The sequence below is a fragment of the Tachypleus tridentatus genome, chromosome 6, assembly GCF_004210375.1.
Source record: "Tachypleus tridentatus isolate NWPU-2018 chromosome 6, ASM421037v1, whole genome shotgun sequence".
NCBI classification, from domain to species: domain Eukaryota; kingdom Metazoa; phylum Arthropoda; class Merostomata; order Xiphosura; family Limulidae; genus Tachypleus; species Tachypleus tridentatus.
In genome coordinates this window covers 154,942,643-154,963,955 of record NC_134830.1, presented here as the reverse complement: position 1 = coordinate 154,963,955, position 21,313 = coordinate 154,942,643, and the positions used below count along the sequence as shown (strand labels likewise).

General features: G+C 29.8%; 2 long non-coding RNA genes across 6 annotated transcripts in view; one reads left to right on the top strand and one right to left on the bottom strand.

Moving 5' to 3' along the window:
* LOC143254185 (uncharacterized) overlaps positions 1 to 19,884 on the bottom strand; it is a 44,743-nt gene extending 24,859 nt beyond the window's left edge. The window contains exon 1 of the long non-coding RNA XR_013030076.1: positions 19,279 to 19,884. This is a non-coding gene — a long non-coding RNA (uncharacterized LOC143254185). The remainder of the gene's footprint in view (positions 1 to 19,278) is intronic.
* LOC143254183 (uncharacterized) lies at positions 264 to 16,155 on the top strand. 5 transcript variants are annotated; one of them, XR_013030072.1, is made up of 5 exons: positions 264 to 419; positions 1,128 to 1,503; positions 2,229 to 2,306; positions 14,410 to 14,817; positions 16,017 to 16,155. It is a non-coding gene; the product is annotated as an uncharacterized LOC143254183 (long non-coding RNA). The 5 variants fall into 5 exon arrangements; XR_013030071.1 differs by having other exon boundaries at positions 2,099 to 2,306; XR_013030073.1 differs by lacking the exon at positions 2,229 to 2,306.
* Positions 19,885 to 21,313: the final 1,429 nt, after the last annotated feature.

The window sequence follows — 21,313 nt, the reverse complement described above, 5'->3', positions numbered from 1 at the left end:
AATTAAAGTTTTCACATACAGTAATTCAGATTCTAACAAAGGGAAACAAAAAACTCTGTATTTTATGTTTGGACGAACTAGCGATATAAACATCATAACGCTTATTCAGCATGATATTGGAGTTTGAAAGTACATGATTTTCAAAACATTTCTATAAATTTTATTGCGTTGATTTGTGATTTAAATGCGTTCATCAATACATCTGGAGCCAATTATAAAGTATAATTTAAAACCGGTAGGTAGTGACCAGGGTTATAACAGTTTCGTAACTCAGAGCTATGGCCTTCACTGTGATTGCCTCATAACAACACATTATATAAATTCCAAAATTTGAAGAATACTATTAACATAACCAACTAACTAAAACCTGATATCGCCCAATTTTAGCTTATTGCAGTCTAATGAAGATGAATCCAGTGGTAAGTGTTTTACAGTTTATTCTGTAAGTTAATTATCGGTTCAACTTTAGAACAGCTCACCGGAGACAAATTGTTGTATTTGGTGCATGGTATAATTCCAGTATGAGAAGTGGCAGAATAATATGAGATAAATAGACCAAAATTAATTTCTGTTTATAAGAAACCTGATTTCATCACATTGTTGGTGAAATATAAATTGATAACATAATTCTTAGAAAGGTATTCGAATTTAGTTTAAAAGGATTCAAATAAAACAGCACTTCTTCTCATCATATAAACAAACAACTAGAAGAATTATGTTGAATTTCTTACCAATCTCCTCGGGCGGTATCTGTCACAATACCAGTAAAATGACGTTTATGTTGACTAGATTCACTAATCTAATGAATCATTATTAATATGTATTACAATTATTAATGTAAGTTAAGTTAAACGATTTACACTAAAGATCAATAATGCCATTTCTTTTATACTTAATATGTTCTGTCTTAGAACATTTCACAATAACATCTTAAAGCTTCAAAGGGAAATGTTATACGATAAGCTAATTTAAATCGTACTATTTGTATGTGTTTGTTTATTTATTTGTTTATGTAAAATAACTTTTAATCTACACAATTCCTTCCCAGCCGAAGAAAGAAGCTTGTTTTTTGTTTAATAGTCATAGTTTCATAAAAAAATGAATTTTAGTATTTGTTTTTATTACAGGTTTTCATTCTGCTTTTAATTACTTCGGTTTACACCTTAGGAAGTTACGCCATAAACGGAAATAACAAATTAACCCGAAACGTCCATAAAGGTTTTGGTGGTCATGGAGATATAGTGGGTGATAGGAGCTCTTATTACAGACAAACGAATAAAAGTTGTTACGGAATAGGTAAGACAAATGGAAAATACAAGAAGAATATGTTTAGAAGAGACACAAGCTTAGGCTGGGTTTTCACGGTGACCTTAACTTAAGAGGTGGGTTGGGAAGACGAACACGAACAGCAAAAGAAACAAAAAGAGAACAGAAAGAGGAACAGAAACAGGATGGGATGGTGAGCTAAGAATTATTATCAATCGCACTGGCGGAAGTCAATTGGTAAGAGCTCAATTTATTTCGAAGTTGAGGTTAGTATAAATAAGTGAGAAAATCAAAATTTAAATTCGAAAACGTGTCAATGTTCCATTTTTTAAATAAAATTAAGGATTTTAACCACCAGGCATTCCACTCAGCTCGTGTATCTGAGGATTGCTGGTTCAAATCCCTTTCGTATAAAACAAGTTTGTCCTGTCATTAGTGAAAGTATAGCTTCAGAGTTTCAAAATTTGTGATTGTATAATGTTTTATTTATTAATATGAACATTATCTCGTATGATTTGAGAATGCATAGTCTGGTCTTTTAGTAACTGTTCGTCACTGGTTTGTTATTGTTTTGTAAGAAGCTGTATTGTTAACTTTACTATGTTTAAAATTGTTGAAAATTTAAAGTGTTTGCTGCTTTCTGATGGCTAATATAAGTAATGATTTTCTAAGTAATGTGTAATGTCTAAGAGCTTAAAATTTATACACATAAAAGAATCGTATTGGTATTTAAATGAAAAGCATAAGGGCCTTAGGTCACTTTGTTTATTTTATGGAAAGCTACAGGGCTCTCTAACTTTATTTATCGCAAAGAACCTTCCCTTGATATTAGCGATTTAAGTCACTAAAGTCATCGATAAGTCGTCAGGAGAAGAGAGAGAACTGCTGTGTTTATGAAGCACAAGTAATCGTCAGTTTTATTAAAGTGTAATAATGGAACATTTTAACTTTAACTTTTCAAGAAGCTGTAAGGAAATAGGAGGAGATTCATGAATGGAATTGCGTCTGTGATATATTCTTCGTTACAAAAGATCCCAGTGGTATGTATATACGTCTGTTATAGAACATATAATTAAAGTTAAACTTATATAAATAGAAAAATTATATATATATTGATAAATAAATGTATAGTGCATATTGAAACCATTTACAGTTGTCTTAAAATATAAATTTCCTCAGGTTAACTAAGAGAAAGTATACAACTCTTAGTTATCATGAAGATGGCCTAAGAAGGTTGAAACGTTGTTGTCTACTTTATCTTAGTAAATGTTTTAATACCTCCACCAAACGTCTTGAGTTACATTTTTACTTCAAGTGGGTTTCTCGTCATTATTAATAAATTCTCCAATTCTTAAAAAATCACTAAAGTTAATTAAGTAACTTTCTTATAAAATACCGACAATTTTTTTTTCCTTTTAATTCAAATTATATGAATCTTTATATATATTTTTACTTTACAGCTTCTTATGATCTGGATTATTGCCGATAGAAATGATGTTGCGAAATCTTGCATTTATTGAATTAACATCCCATAAATTATATAGTGCAAGAAAAATGTATATTTGAAATTACTGTAAACTGAATTCTGATATAACTTTGTATTTAAACTTAGTTTGATTTTTTTCAGAATAGAAAACAGAAAACAATAAACTGAATAAAGTAATAAATAAAGTGTAATTTATTGTTAAAAGAAAAGTTTTGATAATCGATACAGTATGAAATGCTTAGTTAGGTCAGTTTCTGTTGAATATTTTTTGGAGTCTGACTCCCGAAAATTTAAGCGTTAATAATATATGAATGAAATATTGAGTGCAAAAGGTGAAAAGACAGTACAAGTATGTTTCTTTAAATAATATATAATACTAATAAATAATTAGAGTACAAACCATACAAGGGAGATTTAGTAAATGGTACAAACTGTACAGGGGTGTTTTGAAAATAGTATAATCGATAGAAAGGTGTTCCTGTAAATAGTATAATCTACAAAAGTATGTATGAACAGGATGAATTAACGTAAGAGATAATCTTCAGTCGCTGCGGCATTTGAAATTATTTTAGACAGGATTAAAGTATTTAATTAATAAGACCTTTCCTCTCGTTTTATTTACTGTATTTTTGTGTGCTAGTAAAACCTTGTGTGGAGCATGCATATTGATAATTCTATCTGATCATGCATCATGATCTGTATTTACCTACCCTTAAATGGAAATTTTTTTAGATATGACTAAAGTAGATTAACCTTCGAGGCCTTTGATGTGTTCAAAGGCAACAAATGTTGATATATATAGTAATGGTTAGTAAACACATTAAATGATACTAAATTCTGCAGCTAATATTCATTAGCTATGTACCACTTAACTATATAATACTTGATAATAAAAGAAATTTCGAATTGAGAAGATAGTGATCAATACAGGTATACTTTACATTATATTAAGTTAATTTAATACATCAAATTGTACACCATCTGTAACAATAAAGAGACGTCATCATTCTTCTTACTTTCTCTGTTAGTTCTTCTCTGGTCTTCTCTTAGAACTCGTGCACGTAATGTCTTTTTCGACATGAACGTTGTAATTACTCGCGCACTTCACTGTATTACTCGCACTTCGATATATCACTTAACACTTCTCCACTCACAATTTCTTCTACTTGAAAAACATTATCGTAATGTGGGTTTTCTTTCATTTGTCACTGATTAATTGCTATGAGGATATAATTCATAACTTATTTTTTTTTCGTTTGTGGCTGATTATTAATCTTCTTCTCCTTCACTGGTTGTGGAACTTTTAATTTTGGAACATCAATCATATATATATATATATATGATACTATAAATTTTTAAAATAATTTTGACCGATATGTTTATTTTTTTATGATTAGCTAACCTCACGAATTAATTACTAATTTAATTTTAACATTAGTTTGTCATAAATTACTCTACGCTATACATAGATAGGTGAGGATCATATAATTCAACATTTTCAGTGGCCGCTGAATAAGACAATCTTCTGTTTTGCCTGGCACTGTTCGGGTTTCATTTATTTAAGCTATTTCCTTCTGTTGTAGCTCTCACGTGGTTTACATGTTTAAAATTCCTTGATACCTTACCGGGCAAGTTTCGGATTTCATCTTATATGTTTGACAGTCCTTCAAGATTTGAATCTACATTTATATACTGAATTATCTATAACTCTTTTATAATCAATAGTTCTTGACCATCGGATACTCTTATATTTAATAGATTTCCTGTATATTTACTTTTATTTCCAAAACTATAGGATAACGTTAATTTTTGGCTATGAGCAGAACACATTCTAACCAATCTAATATATCCAATATTCTTTTATTCAATTACATTCGTTCGATAATGAAAACGATTTATATTTCATTGAGGGCGTAGTGTCCATAAGGTAAGCTCTTCTTTTGTATTTAAAATAACCAAGTTCCTGGTGTCTTAATTTTATAAAAATAAAATTATTCTATTTGAACATCGTTCAGGGTCACGTACTCAAAAGGGACCTTCTATACATTTTAACATGTCTTCTCCTGTCGTTTCCACAGTTACAGCTAACGAATGAATTGAAGTTAAGGGTAAGAACATAATGCACTATAATTTGATCATTTTATGTGTTACTTTTGAAGGTATCACAATACACACTCACAGTGTATCCTTTATTGATGCTGTGTTTACATCAGCCCATGTATATAATACATGTAAATCTCTGATTTATGTGTAGAAATTATAAATTACATCTGATACTTTTTCTCATTTAGTTGGACATATAAAGTATGAACTCAGCTTTCTGTATACAGCTACATACAATACTTGTACAAACTTAGATAATTCAGCCCCAATATTTCCAACTCTAAATGATAATTGTTTTAGTTTTTCTGAATTAAAACTTGAAAACTAAAATTTTAGTTCCTGCTTTTGAATTTCAGACAGTTTAATTTTGGTATGTGTCAAGTGGTTGTAATGTTTACAAGTGCTTGGGACTAGTTTTTAATTTCCTGGTAATGTAATTCATATGTCTTGTTTAATGATCGTATTATAGTTGCCTTTTCACCTATTAAATTAACCATTTCTATAGATACTTGTTTTTCTTGTCATATTTTCTGGTTTAATTCAAGTGAATCGTCTGTGGTTGATTTTCCGAACAAAAATTTCAAAACATTTCCATCTACGTCTATTAAAACAAGTTTCTGTGGAACCGATCCGAAATCGAAACGCTGTTTTAATATCGTGTAAACCTAATAACAAATCTTCTATCTCAACAAGATGTCGTTCAGCCAGGGTCTTGTAGTTCTTAATTAATCCTTCCTGTAAGATTTTTACCGAATATAAGATCGCTGTTCTCTAATTTGTAATATGAAATAACGTTACACTTTCCGAGCCATTGTCATCACACCAACAGGACTACTGACGTAAAAAGATTTCTCGAACAATATTGGTACTTCTCCAATTCAAACTATTCATCGAACATACTGTGGAAACGGTTTATTTTCAAGAATTATCCACTTATCTCCTGATAATACAAAAGCTTCGTGTTTAATAAAAATCATATCATTCTTAGTTTTTACCGGTTCAATTCTCACGTTCTCTGCCGCCATATTTCCTATCATCCATAGAATAATGATAGTATTAAAACTGCAGAATGTCTACTACTAAAACGTATAAAGACAAGTGTTTTATAATCACACACACATATATATAACATATACAACAATGTTTATACACAGCCTATATTGTCTAGTTAATTCTAATTTCGACTTCGCGGTCAGCTAAACATATTGTGAAAAGCTTTTCTTCACTGGAGCTAATATTAACTCCACAGATATGATTTTTGGGTCAACGTACAACTACTTGTTGATGAAAATTTCACACGCCATTTTGTAGGGGGTAAGGATTTAACAGATAATTAAGTTATAGAATAAACTGTAGAACACTTTTCACTGTCCTCATGTTCATTAGATTGCGATAAGGTAAAAGTCGCTGATATCAGCTGTAAGTTAGTTGATTATGTTAAAAGTGTTCTTCATGTTTACGTATTTAGATTGTGGAGTGATATGACACAATTATTCTTAAGGTCACAGCTGTGAGTAACGAAACTGCTATGATGTAACTTTCTACTCATTGGTTTTAATCAAACAAAAGTTGTACTCAATATTTTGCTTTTTCTTCAGATGTATTTACAAAGGTATATTAACCAACGCCATAAATTTTATAGTAATGTTTTTCGTTTGATTTTGATACTGATGTACTTTCATAGTCCGACATCCTGACAAATAATGTTTATGGTATTTATATCGTCAGTTCGTCCAAAAGTAGATTACAGAATTATTTGTTACCCTCCATTACAATCTGAATTATATTATGTGCAAATTTTATTTTTTTTATCAATTTATTATTATTTATTTATCTATCATACCAAAACATTCCTTTTGTGTTCAGGTTAGTTAGATACAGTTACGTCATGTTATGTGAGTTTAGTTTAGGCTACTTTTCATTCACAGGATCTTATTTTATAACAACTTTTTTCCTGTTGGTGTATCATGTGTGATTGACAACTCGAGTTGACATTAAATAATCATTTTTGTGCACGTTATAGTTTCAATTAACAGCTGTTTAAGGTTATATAAACATAACTGGAATCATTGCAAATGTTTAATACACAATTTTGTTTCCAAGTCATTTGTGCATTCTTCATAAAGTATATTTGTTGTTCTTTAAAGGTTAGTTTCACTAACTTATTGATTTTAATGTCAGTAATATATATGATTTATAATATCTATAATGTATGTTGTAGCAAATGTCTTACGTAAATAGTATTCCGCAAACTATGTTTCTCGTTTATAAACTGGTCTGAAAAGAAACCGTTGTCAACAATGGATGTTTCATGTATATAGAATTATTAGCTTGATATCTTGGTTTGGAAATTACAAAGATATTATGTGATATTTTCAATATTACGGCTGATAATAAGTAGTAATCTTATTCTTAATTAGCTACATTAATCGCTGGATTAATTATCAAATTTTGATTCACATTGAATGATAAGATCAAAATTAAGAATAAAATTGTTTGACTTTCAACAGTTTCAATGATTCTTATTAAACCAGACAATAAAATGTCATACTGTTTTTTTTGTATTGAAGTCGTACCGTAGCTACGCAGGAAGTCTGGAATTGCTAAGGTAAAGTAAAGCCAAAATGATCATTCTTTGACACTGTTTTTCGCTACGTGTCTGTCCACAAATAAGACTGTATTTTAAGATCATGATAAAATCACATCTATTAATGGTTTCTGACTGTAAATAGCAGTAAAGTATTAGTAGTGAATTTTAATTCATCTTGCTGCCACTGATTTGATTTGTTAAAATGAAAATAGGTTGGTAGATGTCACAGTATCTAATTATGAACTGTGTTATGAAATAAAGCTTCGACGATAGCCAACCCTACTTCGTAATCCAGATATTTACACTGAGGATTTTGTAATTACTTATTAAAATTGATGTCACGTGAGTGTGTGGCCCAATAATGTCACTGTATATGGAGTTTTGAATACTGTTCGAAAGTGTTTTTGCAATATTACATGGGCCTAATAATTTAAATGAGATACAAGTTATTTTGGTTTTAAAATCAAATTTTCTATGATACATACAGGCAGACTTCAAAATAAATATTTATTTTTTTCTATAACGTACAAATTGTTTAAAAACAGGAAGAAAAGAAATTCTTCGTTAGATCAAATTATTATTTCGTTTATCACGATGAACACTTTTATTATTATATTTTTCAAGAGAAATATAAATAAACTAAAAAAGAGAAGAACATTGATGAGAAATGAATATGAATTATCATTCATCTTGATTTGTTTATGTGAAATATTCGTATTTTATTATTAAAATTACGTATTCTGGTCAATCTTTTATTTATCAACACAATACATGTTTTCCCAATATACCAGTTCATTATACTTTGTTGTTTATCATCTTATTATTAGTCAGTTACAAACTGAAACTACAAACTAGTTTAGTTTAATTTTTATTTATCACACAATTTCATTATGTCGCTTTTAGTTGTGTATTTATATTGATTCCTTAATATTATTTATAGGGTTCTCATATGACGACAGAACCTTATGCATTTTGTTTCAGAAAGTTTATTCTAAATAATTATCCTATCTACACGTCGTGTGAAAGTGAATTTCTTCATGACAACAGAACAATACAAAATGTAGTTTATTCTTTTCATAATATATCACAAATAACAACCTTTTTAATGTACATTTTATAAACTCTTGAGTATGCTTGTGGTGGCTCATACTTGCATTACATTAATTTAACAGTGACATTAATTTAGAAAAACATAAATGTAAAAGGGAAGACCACTCTAAAATATAACAAAAAAGGTAGAATGGAAAGTTAGCCCTAACGAAAATTAAACACATTGAGACTTGTTATGTTCTAATCGTGTGTGTATGTAAGTTTGTGTGAAACATTGCCATCGTTTTAAAATATAAAAAAATCACTCTTGAGGTGTAGGCGTTGCAAACTTATATTTTCCCATAGAAACTTACCAGAAAGTATATCAGGCCTCAACGTCTCAGATTAAATATTTAATTTTCTTTTTAATTAAGAGAAAATAAATATGTAACATCACCATAAGATTTTAGGCCTAGAAGTACCATCAGAACGAAATTTAATTCAGTCGTTGAAGAACGTTAAAGCTGAATAAAGAGTTTAACGTTTTAGACCTGGTAAAATAATCCAGGATTCAGTTGGTATCTTTTTATAAATTAAAACAGCGTAAAATATATTCTTCAAACGTTAAATGCTGAAACATATGGCAATAGGAAATTATTTCCTTACTACCCACAATTGTTAAAAAAAAACAACAAAGAAAAAGCTACCATTTTATACATTGATACAATCATTCTTTAAAACCGACTTTAAAGTTTTTCTCTCCACCCCGCCCACCCTATTCACCTGTAAAATAACTATTTCTATACATAATTGTCTTTGATGTTATATTTTCTGGTTCAATTCACATAAATCGTCTGTCGCTGCTTTTACGAACAAAAATTTCAAAACATTTCCACCAGCGTCTATTAAACCATGTTTTTTGGGAAGACCGATCAGAAATCGGAAAGATATCTTTAATATTATTTAAATCTAATAACAAATCTTCTATCTTAAGAAGATATCGTTTATCTTAGGTATTATAGTTCTTAATTAATATTTCCTGTAAGATCGTTACTAAACATAAGATAGCTGTTCCCTGATTTATCACTTGAAATTACGTCATGTTTACTGAACAATTGTCATCGAAACTAACGCGACGACTTACGTAAAAAGATTTCTTGTACGATATTAATTCTTCTCGTATTCAAACTATTAAGCAAACGTACTGTGGAAATGGTTTATTTTCAAGAATTATCCACCTATCTTCTGACAACATAAAATTTCTTTCTTCAATAAGAATCATGCCCGTCTTATTTTTAGTGGTACAATACTCACTTTCTGCCGCCATGTTTACACTCATCCATAGAATAATTATCGTAGTAAATCTGCAGATGTATGAACTACCAAAATATATAAAGACAAGAGCGTTATAACCACACACACATATCTATATAACTATACAGCAATGTTTACACACATCCTATATTGTCTACGTAATTCTAATTACAGCTATGCATTTCTCTTAATATATTCACATATGCTTGTTGCACACCGCCAGTTTCGTCATTAGGGCTCGCATTAACTCTATTAATGTCATTTTTTATTCTAAATACAGCTACTTGTCGATTGAATTTCACTCGTCACTTTGTAGTGGTAAGCATTACTTCAGGTTGAGTTGGCACAGGACCACTCAATCTACCCCTATAATCATCTTTAACACTATAAACTTACACCGTTGTAGGCGTTATTGACAAACTGTCCATGGGCACAGTGATGTTAACGTCACTTGACCCTCTGTTTTAACATTTCCACCACCTAATATGGTATTAATGTCATCTAACTTTTAATTATAAATGTCGGCTTCACTTATCTCTTCATCATCAAAAGATAAATCTAGTTTATTCGAGTCATTAAATTCAATATTTTCTTTTTATCAGTCAGCTGGTTTTCCTTAGTCATATATACGTACTAATATGGTTTTTTGTCCTTCAGTTTCTTTAATCTATTAACACGTACCAACTGTTTTCGATGGATTTCTTGAATTTCAAAATAAATTCGACTTCGTTTTTTTTAGGACTCTGAGAAGGCCTTTCCACAGTTTTACAACTTTCTTTGTATTTCCTATTTTAAAAATATAAAAAATAGTTTAATTGTTAATTTTATATCATTAATTTTAATCCTTATTAACTTGGGCCCGGCATGGCCACGTAGTTCAGTAACTCGACTCGCAATCACACACGCACGTGTATATAATGTACACAAGAACCTTTCATTTTACATTGTTCACAGGACCGACATTACCAGGTGGGGTAAGGCTTTCGACTCGTAATCCGAGGGTCGCGGGTAAGAATCCCTGTCACACTAAAACATGCTCGCCTTTACAGCCGTGGGGGCGTCATAAAAGAGTAGCTCAAGAGTTGGCAGTGGTTGGTGATAACTAGTTCCCTTCCACTATTCTTAGTTTGCGATATTAGGGACGGATAGCTCAGATAGCCATCGAGTTGTTTCAGCAAAATTCAAAACAAACAAACATATTTCCTCGTTTTTCTCTATATTCAGCAGCTGTTGTTAAATGTGTAACAGTTAACTCAAAAGCCAACTGCATTCTTTGTTATAACTCAGTCTTGTAATCATAATCCACTGCATGATTAAATACTTTACACTATAGTTAATATATGCAGATTACATCTCTACCATGTAGTTGAAAAACGGACTTTCCAAAGTCGACTCATTCAAGTCATACAAAGTTTTATGTTTGTGTGAACAGGATGGAAAAGCTCGTTATGAACACTGGATAAAGAAACAAGGGCTACAAACAGTTAGCCTGATTCTAACTTGATACATCGAACTGCAAAATGTATTTTGTAAATAAAAGTCCAGTTTTTTTCCCCAAAAAGTCTAAATGAGTGTGATATATATTCATTTGTTATCAATGTTCTTATCTTTTCTTATGCTTGTTTAATTTTTTTTAGGAACATAATAATAAAAAATGTCACTGAGATGAGGGAAATAATAAATATATCTGACTAAAAGTTTGTTTTCTTTCTAATTTGTAAACAATTTCTACACGATAAAAAAAAATATTGGTTTCGAAGTCTTCGTATATGAATTATAGAAAATTTCTTTTTGAAACTAAAATAACTTGTATGTAATTTAAATTATCAGATTTATGTAAAATATCTTTCGAACAAACAGTCTTCAAAACTGCATAGGCAGAGATATTATTGGGCCGCACACTCAGGTGACATCAAAAGATTAATTGAAAAAAAAATTAAGATGAAAGCAGTGACCGTCTGATTAATAAAAGTTGCTATTACATCTTTACTACCATCTACAGTCAAAAATAATTATTAGATGTGATTTTATTATGATCTTAAATTAAAATCTCCTTTGTCAACAGGCACAAACACAAAACAATCTTTTTTTTCTTTCCTTTCATACTGTTCAGTACACCTAGATGGCGCTATATTCAAGAACATTTTTTATATAGTAAACTTCCATTTATCAAATGAAATCATGATTTCAGAACGTATAAAAAATAAAACTGAAATTTATGTATTTCTCCATGTATGGCAGTTCCAGTTCCAACATAAAATATATTTTTTTACCTATTTTAATCATTTCCTTTTTAATAAGTAACTAAAACTGTGGAAGAAGAAGGACATTTGCCTTACTTTACGTTAACACTTCTATATTTCCTGCATGGTTACAGTTTTACTGTGATACAGGAAAACAGTGTGATATTTTATTTTTGATTTTAATAACATTCATTAAAACTCTTAAAAGCATAAACGATTTTATTATATTCACTAACTTGTGATCTAATGAACCAAAAATGATCAGAATTAGATAATAAATCCAGAGATTAATACAGCTAATTAAGAATAACATTTCTAGTTCTTAACAGCCATAATATCAACAATATCTCATAAGATCTAGGTTATTTCTAAACAAGATATCAAGCTAATAATGTAGTGTAATCATAAAAAAGTGAATAAAATTAAACCTAATATACATTATAAGATACATTTACACTTAACATGAGACGTTAGTATCAGACCGATTACATTGTTAACCGTTTCTGTTTAGTTTCCCAGAGATAATCAACAAGTTGAAGAGTTTATCATGATAGTATTACAACCACACTATATTTGTGTAATATCTATTGCTGAATGCGTGTTTCTTTACCGACCGGCTTGTATAAGGCAAACATAGTTTGCGGAATACCATTTAAGTTAGCCCTATGATACAATATAACTTATAGACATTATAAATTTAGTATATTACAGACATTATAATAAACAAAGTTAGTGAAACTATCTTGAAAAAAGAATGGAACATGATATACGAAGAACATACCAATGTTTCGGAAACATGATAGTAAAGTATATAAAACATTTGAATTGATTTCAAATCAGTTTATTCATTTTTTAACAACTGTGAAGTTAAACAATTATGTAGATAAAGGAACTTGTTTAACGAGAACGTGAGTTGTTAATCATATATGCTATACCAACTGGGAAAAAACTCTTATGATATCAATACCTGTCAATAGAAAATAGCCATCGAAAAGTTTATTTATATTGATGAGTGTGTATACTTTCATTATAGCAAAGTCACTTCAAGCTATCTGCTTGAGTCTTAGGTATATTCAGATGTTTCTACTGTGAAACATACAACATTAAGTAAATAAGAAATAATTATTGGAATTACCGTGGGACGTATAATTTTAGTAAAATGAGAACTTTACACATAATGCAGCCATAAAAAAACTCAGAGTGAAAGTTTCACAAAACATAACGTAAGTTTACCTATCCTAAACTTAACAGGAAACACAAATAAATAATAATAAAATGTAAAATAGAAAACAAATAAATATTTTACATAAAATAATTTAGATTTCAAGAAAGAGAAACAAATTATTCTGTAATTTAATTTTCGAAGAACTGACGATATAAACAACATAATGTTTATTTGTCATGATGTCGGATTTTAAAAATACACCAGTATCCAAAAGAAATTAAAAACATTTTATGAAATTTGTTGCGTTCATTTGTTATTTAAATTCGTTTCGCAATAAATCTGACGAAATAGCCAATTATGAAATATGACCTTCGCATAATTTATCATATAACATACGAGAGTTTCGTAACTCACAGCTATGGCCTTCAGTATGATTGCGTAACATCCCAACGTTATGTAAATACGAAAAGTTGAAGAATGCTTTTAATATAACCGACTAACTTACAGGTGCTATCAACGTCTTTTACCTTATCGCCCTCTAATGAAGATGAAAACAGTGAAAAGTCTTCTACAGTTTATTCTATAATAGTTGTATTTGTTGCATGGTATCATTTCAGTATAAAAAGTAGCACTTCTCTACGCAGATTAATATGAGATAATTAGACAAAAAATAATTACTGATCAAATTTCGGGACATTGTAAGTAAGATATAAATAGATAAAGTAATTCTTAAAAAGGTACTTCTGTAGTATAAAATAATTCCCAGTAAAACAGTACTTTGACAAATGTTCTCTTCATATTAAACAACAAACAGGAGGAATTATGTCGAATTTCCCACCATGCTCTTGGTATGGTATCTATCCCAACACCAGTAAAATAACGTTTATGTTGACTAGATTCAGTATATTATTCAATCTTTTGTAATTTCAAGTACAATTATTTATACAAGTTAGGCTAAACGATTTATTCCATTTGTTTTATAGTAATCTATTCTACGTAAGAACATTTTACAAAAAAATATTAAACCTTTATGTGGAGATTGTTATACGGTAGGCTAAGTTACATTGTACGAGTTTGTGTTTGTGTATCTGTTTGTGTCTGTAAAATAACTATGGATATAGACAACTTCTTCACAGACCAAGCGAGTAGCTTGTTTGTTTTTTATTGGTCATAGTTTCATAAGGGAAATGATTTTTACTGTTTATTTTTTCAGGTTTTCTTTATACTTTTGATTATTATCGTCCACACTGTCAGAAGTGACGTCAGAAACGAAATAACCGAAAACATTTACAATGGTTATGATGGTCATAAAGATTAAAGGGGAAATAGGAACGCTGTTGAAAGAAATATGAATAAAAGTGGTTTTACCGGTAAACCAGGATTCGAAATTAATAGTTGAAATGAAAAATACAAGAATATGTTTGAAAAAGACCCAAACTTTGGCTTGGGTTTTGACAGTGGCCTTAACTAAAGAGGTGGATTGGGAAGAGAAACACGAACAGCAAGTCAATCAGAAATCGATTTCGGAACTGATCGAAGAGGAAGAAGATTGGATAGTGAACTAACAAGAAATGAAAGTTTTTATTTGGATGCATGAAATCACACTGCTGGATGATAATTGGTAAGAGCTCAATTAATTTCGATGCTGAAGTTAATATAAATAAATGAGTATATCAAAATTTAAATACGAAAGCGTTTCGAATAAATTTAATGAATTTAACCACTTACCATAAAACTCGACTTGTGAGTCTGCAGATTGCCTGTTCAAATTCCTATCGTATCAAACGTGCTTGCACTCTCATTGGAAAGAGTGCAGCCCAAAATTATCAAAATTCTTGACATATGTAATATTCTGCTCTTTTAATAACTGTCATACAATATCGTCAGTGGTTTGTTAATTTTAGGAAGAACCTGCTTTGTTAACTTTACTGTTTTTAAAAGTTCTGAATAGTTAAAAAATGCTGCTCTCTGAAGGTTAAGAAAAGTTATTTGTTTTCTAAGTAATGTGTAATGTCTAAGAGCTTAAAATTTCTACACATTAAAAAAATTATTAGTTCTGAAATGAGAAACATAAGGGCCGTAGGTCAAGTTGTTTTCTTAAAGTATAGCTACACATTGGGCTATGAGAAATTTGTAATCACATAGAACCGACTCCAGATGTTAGTGATTAAATTCACTCAAGTCACTGCGAACTCGTTGGGAAATGAGAGAGGATTGTTGTATTTGTACTGAATAGAAATTTTCAGTTTTATTAAAGGGTAAGATTGGAACATTTTAACTTCTACTTTACATGTAACTGTAAAGAAAGAGTTGGAGATTCATAAGAGGAATAACCTGTGTGATACGTTATATCTCACACAAGATCCCAGATATTAATATATAAGTCTGTTAAATAAACATTTTATGTAAATTAAACATATATAAATAGAAATATTACGTGTGTGCATATATACAGATTATTGAATAGTTCATATGAAACCAAATACAACTGTAACAAAATAATTTTTGGTATTTTTAAAACACAAACATCCTGAGATTAACAAAGAAAAAGTTTGCAGCTCCTTGTTATCCTGAATATGACCTACACAGGTGGAAACATTGTTCCCAACTCTATCTGAATAAAAGTTTTAATACCCATACCAAACGTCTTGAGATTAATTTTTCTTCAATAAAGTTTCTCGTTAATACGAATAAACTTCCCTTATCTTTTAAAAATCATTAAAGTTATTAAAATAACTTATGACAACATCGAAAATTTTGTGGTTTTAATTCAATTGATATGAAAGTTCATATACGTTTTCCTTTTTCACTGCTTTTTAGGATCCGGATTATCGCTGATAGAAATGATATTCTGAAATCTTACCTTTATTCAAATAACACCAGAAGGTTATATAGTGCAAGAAAAATATATTCTTGAACTAATTGTAAACTGAATATTGAAATAAAAATTGTTTTGAAATTTAGTTTGTTTATTTTGTGGTTATAGAAAACACAAAACAATAAACTGAATCAAATAAGAAATAAAGTGTAATTTATGCTTAAAAGAAAACTTTCGTTAATCTGTCTCTCTGTGTGTTTCTTCTGTTCCAGGAACATTTTTCGATACATATATTGAAATGCTTGTTTAGGTTAGTTTATGTAGAACATGTTTCGAGTGTTGACAATTCGAAGAAAAAATGTTCTAGAAGAAATATTACCACGTGGTGAAATGTTTGATTCTGAAATTTGTCTTTTATCTGTACTGACATTCTTGTTATCGATATTTGATCTATAAGCCAGCTGATAGCATCAACTAATTACAGACTAAACTAAACGCTAAACGAGCAGCGGAAACTTTCTCAACATGTTTTATAAAATCATTGTTGTTATATAATCATCATTGTTTAATACACGTGTGTACTAATACTTCACTGTAACCTGTATCACACTTCTTATTATTAAGCAAAATATTACGAGGCCCTAAATTATTTAATTTTTAAAAAAATTAATGTTTCTCTATTAGTGGCCTTGTCTGCTACTAGATTCTTAGGAAGTATTATTTTGTTTCACGTTTTCTTTCATATAAACATTCACTAATTTGTTGCAATGATATTCCTAAATGAACTAATAGCACTGCTACGAACGAAGACTATGAACGGTATGAGTGCAATTATACATTAATTGTTCCAAAAGAAGTTTGAAAGGTGTTCTACACAATTATAACATATGTATCTGGTGCAACTGGTTATTCGGTTCCTTCGAAATTCTCGTAGAGTTGACAATCAAGTCATACAAAGTTTTCATGTTTTTGTTTGAACAGGCCGGCAAAGCACGTAATAAACACGGGATAAAGAAACAATGGCTTCATGGAGTCAACTGATAAAAAGCTGATACATTAACCAAAAAGAAAGACGACAACATGTAGTTTTGGAAATAAGAGACGAGTATTTCCAAAAAAAATTCTAGATGAATAAAGATATATATTCATTTGTTATCAATGTTATTCTCTTTTCATCAGTTTAAATTTTTCTTCAGAAACATCATACGAAAAATTATTCAGTGTGATAAAGGAAATAATAAATTGAACAAAGTAAGAGTTTGTTTTGTTACCGATTTGTAAACAATTTCTACATGATAGAAAAAAAATGAATATTAATTTCGAAGTCTGCGTATGTTATGGAAAATCTCTTTGTTGAAGCAAAATAACATATATGGAATTTAAGTTATCAGGCCAATGTAATGTTGCAAAAGATTTTTTATCAGATCCTATGTCATCTAACAACCTATATTTATTTTAACAAATGAAGCAGCGGTTGTCAATCTGATAAAGTTCACCACTGATGCTTTACGTCTGCAGTCAGAAACCATCATTACATGTTATTTTATCACATTTTTAATTTAAAATCTCATTAACCGTCAGGCATATACTGCTTGAGTAAAACTATATGACGCTATTTTCCAGAACATCTTTGATAGCAAACTTGCATTTATCAAAGTAAATCATGGTTTCAGATCATTTAAGAAAAACTATACTTAAGTTTACATATTTCTCCATTTTTGTCAATTCCAGTTGCAACGTGAAATATTTTTATTAATCTATTTTCGTCTTTTCCATTTTAATAGTTATTTGAAATAGTATGGAGGAACAAACTCACTGAATTCACTTTACGTAACATTTCCAGGTTTTCTGCATTTTTACAGTATTATTGAGATATATTAAAACAATATAACATTTATTGTCGAGTTGAATAAGATTCATCAAAACTGTTAAAAGTAAAGCAGTTTGTTATATTCAGTAGCTTCTGATCTTATCAACCAATGGGGATCAGAATTTGATAATTAATTGAGTGACTAATATAGGTGATTGAGAATAAGATTTACACTTATTATCAGTCATAATGTTGACAATTTCCCATAAAATTTAGGTTGTTTCTAAACAAGATATCAAACTTATAATGTTGAATAATCATAATAAAAAACAGAATAAAACAAAAAGTGATAAACATAATAACATAGATTTACACTTCACATGAGACATTAGTGTTAGATCTATTACATTGTAAACGGTTACATATTCTAAATAGTTCTTTAAAGATTTTGAACAAGTAGAAGAGTTCATCATAATAGTATTACAACCACACTCTATTCATGTTTCTATATAGACAGTCTAAAAAACGACAAACATAGTTTACGGAATGCTATTAAAGTTAACTATTTAATATAACATACATTATACATATTATAAATTAAATATATTACAGACATTATAATCAATAAAGTTACTGAAAGTAACCTTAAAAAATTGAAACATATATTAGTAGTATGCACCTATGCTCAGAAACATGATAGTAAAGTATATCAAACACTTGAATTGATTTGAAATCTATTTATACATTCTCCAAGAGCTGTTAATTGAAAAAAATAAAGTTGGTAAAGGAACTTATTTAATGACAACATGAGTTGTTAAGCATACATGGAGTGTCAACTGAGAAAACATTGTTACGATACAAGTACGTGTCTGTAGAAAATAGCGTTCGGAATGTTTATTTATATTCAGTTGTATGTGAGTTTTTACGATGGCAAAGCCACATCGAGCTATCTGTTCAGTTGTCTTTAATGTGAAACATAGAACATTAAGTAAATAAGAAATAATTATTGGACGCACCGTAGAGCTTGTTTTGTCTGCAAGACTAATTAACGTGCGTCTTAATTTACGTTTCTTTCATAGTATTACAATATCTCTTAACTTTCCAGACTGGGATAAAATGTATCAGAATTTGTATTTAATGATACAGTCTTACTAAACCGATTTTAGAGCAAAAAGATTAATTTATAGTTCTAAACTGTAACTCAAAACGCTATAATTCTAAGATAGTTCCTCTTCTTAAAGGGCAAGCAAAGAGCAACAATATTTAACTAAAACATTTATGACATAAAACCTTACTTGTAACAAACGTGAGATAATTTTCTAAAACACTTGTAATGTAACAAAACATTTGCAATTAACATTTGGTAATTTGCTAAAACACTTTTGAAATAAACATTATTTGCTTTTATATCTGATAAAACAAATTAATGTTTGTCATTGTTATTAAATACTTGCCTTGATATTGGAAAATTTTTCGTATTTATGATTTTCTGTCTTATTTCTGCTACACTTCCAGGCCCGCCATGTCCAAGCGCGTTGAGGTGTGTGATTCGTAATCTGATGGTCGCGGGTTCGCATCCGCGTCGCGCCAAATATGCTCATCCTCCCAACCGTGAGGGCGTTATAATGTGACGATCAATTCCACTATTCGTTGGTAAAAGAGTAGCCCAAGAGTTGTCGGTGGGTGGTGATGACTACCTGCCTTCCTTCTAGTCTAACACTGCTAAATTAGGGACTGCGAGCACAGATAGCCCTCGAGTAGCTTTGTGCGAAATTCCAAAGAAACAAGCTACACTTCCTTCTTGGCGTATCGTTTGAATTTTAGGCATTTTCCAATACCGCATGTAAGCACTAGTTGTTTACTTCGGCTGTATTTTCATAACATTTTCTTCGGTTCAAGTTCTAAGTATATTTGTTTGTTTTCGAATTTGGCGAAAAGCTGCATGAGAGCTATCTGTCCTAGCTGTCGGGAAAACTGTATACGGTATTAACGTTCTCTAACTTTTAATTTTCTATCTCAGCTTTACTTATCTCTTCATCGTCATAAGATAAATTTAGTTTATTCGAGGAATCGGATTCAACCTCAATATTTTTTTGGCAATCATCCAGTTTTCATCAGTCATGTATTCGTTCTGATAGGATTTCCTTTCCTTCAGTTTCTTTAATCTTTTAACACGTACCAGTTTGCTTATATCTTTCTTCAGAAACATAATCATAAAAAATGTTCATCCTGGTAAACGAAATAATAAATTGAACTAAGTAAGAGTTTGTTCTCTTCCTGATTTGTAAACAATTTTCATGTGATAGAAAAAAAAATAATATTAATTTTGACCTCTGTTTATCTAAATTATTGAAAATCTATTGATAAAACCAAAATAACTTGTATGGAATATAAGTTATTAGGCCTAGATAATATTGCCAAAGATCTTAGGAACAGTATTAAAAACTCCTTATGCAATGATATTATTAAGTCACACTATCACATGACATTAACAGATCAGTTTTAAAACGGAATTAGCCAATTCTCAAAGTAAGTTTATGGGATATGAAGTAAGATTGGCTACAATAAAATATTTCTTTCATAATATAGCTTATTTATTAGATACCATGACATCTAACGACCTATTATTATTTTACCAAATGAAAGCGATAGCTATCAACCTAATAAAGTTCACAATTGATGCTTCATTACATTTACAGTCAGAAACCATTATTAAATTTGATTTTATCATAATTTTAAATTAACATCTCATTACTCGAATGGCATATACTGTTTGAGTAAAACAAGGTGGCGCTATATTACAGAAACATTGTTACAGGAAACTTGCATCAATCAAATTCAGTTTTTGTAAATTCCAGTCGCAACTTTAATATTTTTATTGATTTATTTTCGTCGTTTTCATTTTAGTAGTTATTTGAAACAGTATGGAGGAACGAAAAAAAGAGAACAACAACCACACAATATGTACATAATATGTATTGCTGAAGGCGTGTTTCTTTACAGAGCGGGTTATATACGGAAAATATAGCTCAAGGAATACTATTTAAGTTAGCCTTTTGATACACAGACATTATAAATTTAGTATATTACATACATTATAATAAACAAAGCTAGTGAAACTAACCTGAAAAAAAATGGAACATACTAAACGAAGAACATACGAATGTTTCGGAAACATGAAAGTAAAGTATATCAAACATTTGAATTGATTTCAAATCAGTTTATTCATTTTCTAACAACTGTGAAGTTAAACAATTATGTGGATAAAGGAACTTGTTTAACGAGAACGTGAAATGTTAATCATATATGCTATACCAACTGGGAAAAAAACTCTTATGATATCAATACCTGTGAATAGAAAATAGCCTTTGAAAAGTTTATTTATATTCATGTGTGTGTATGGTTTCATGATAGCAAAGTCACTTCGGGCTATCTGTTCAGTCTTACGTATATTCAGTTGTCTCTACTGTGAAACATAGAACATTAAGT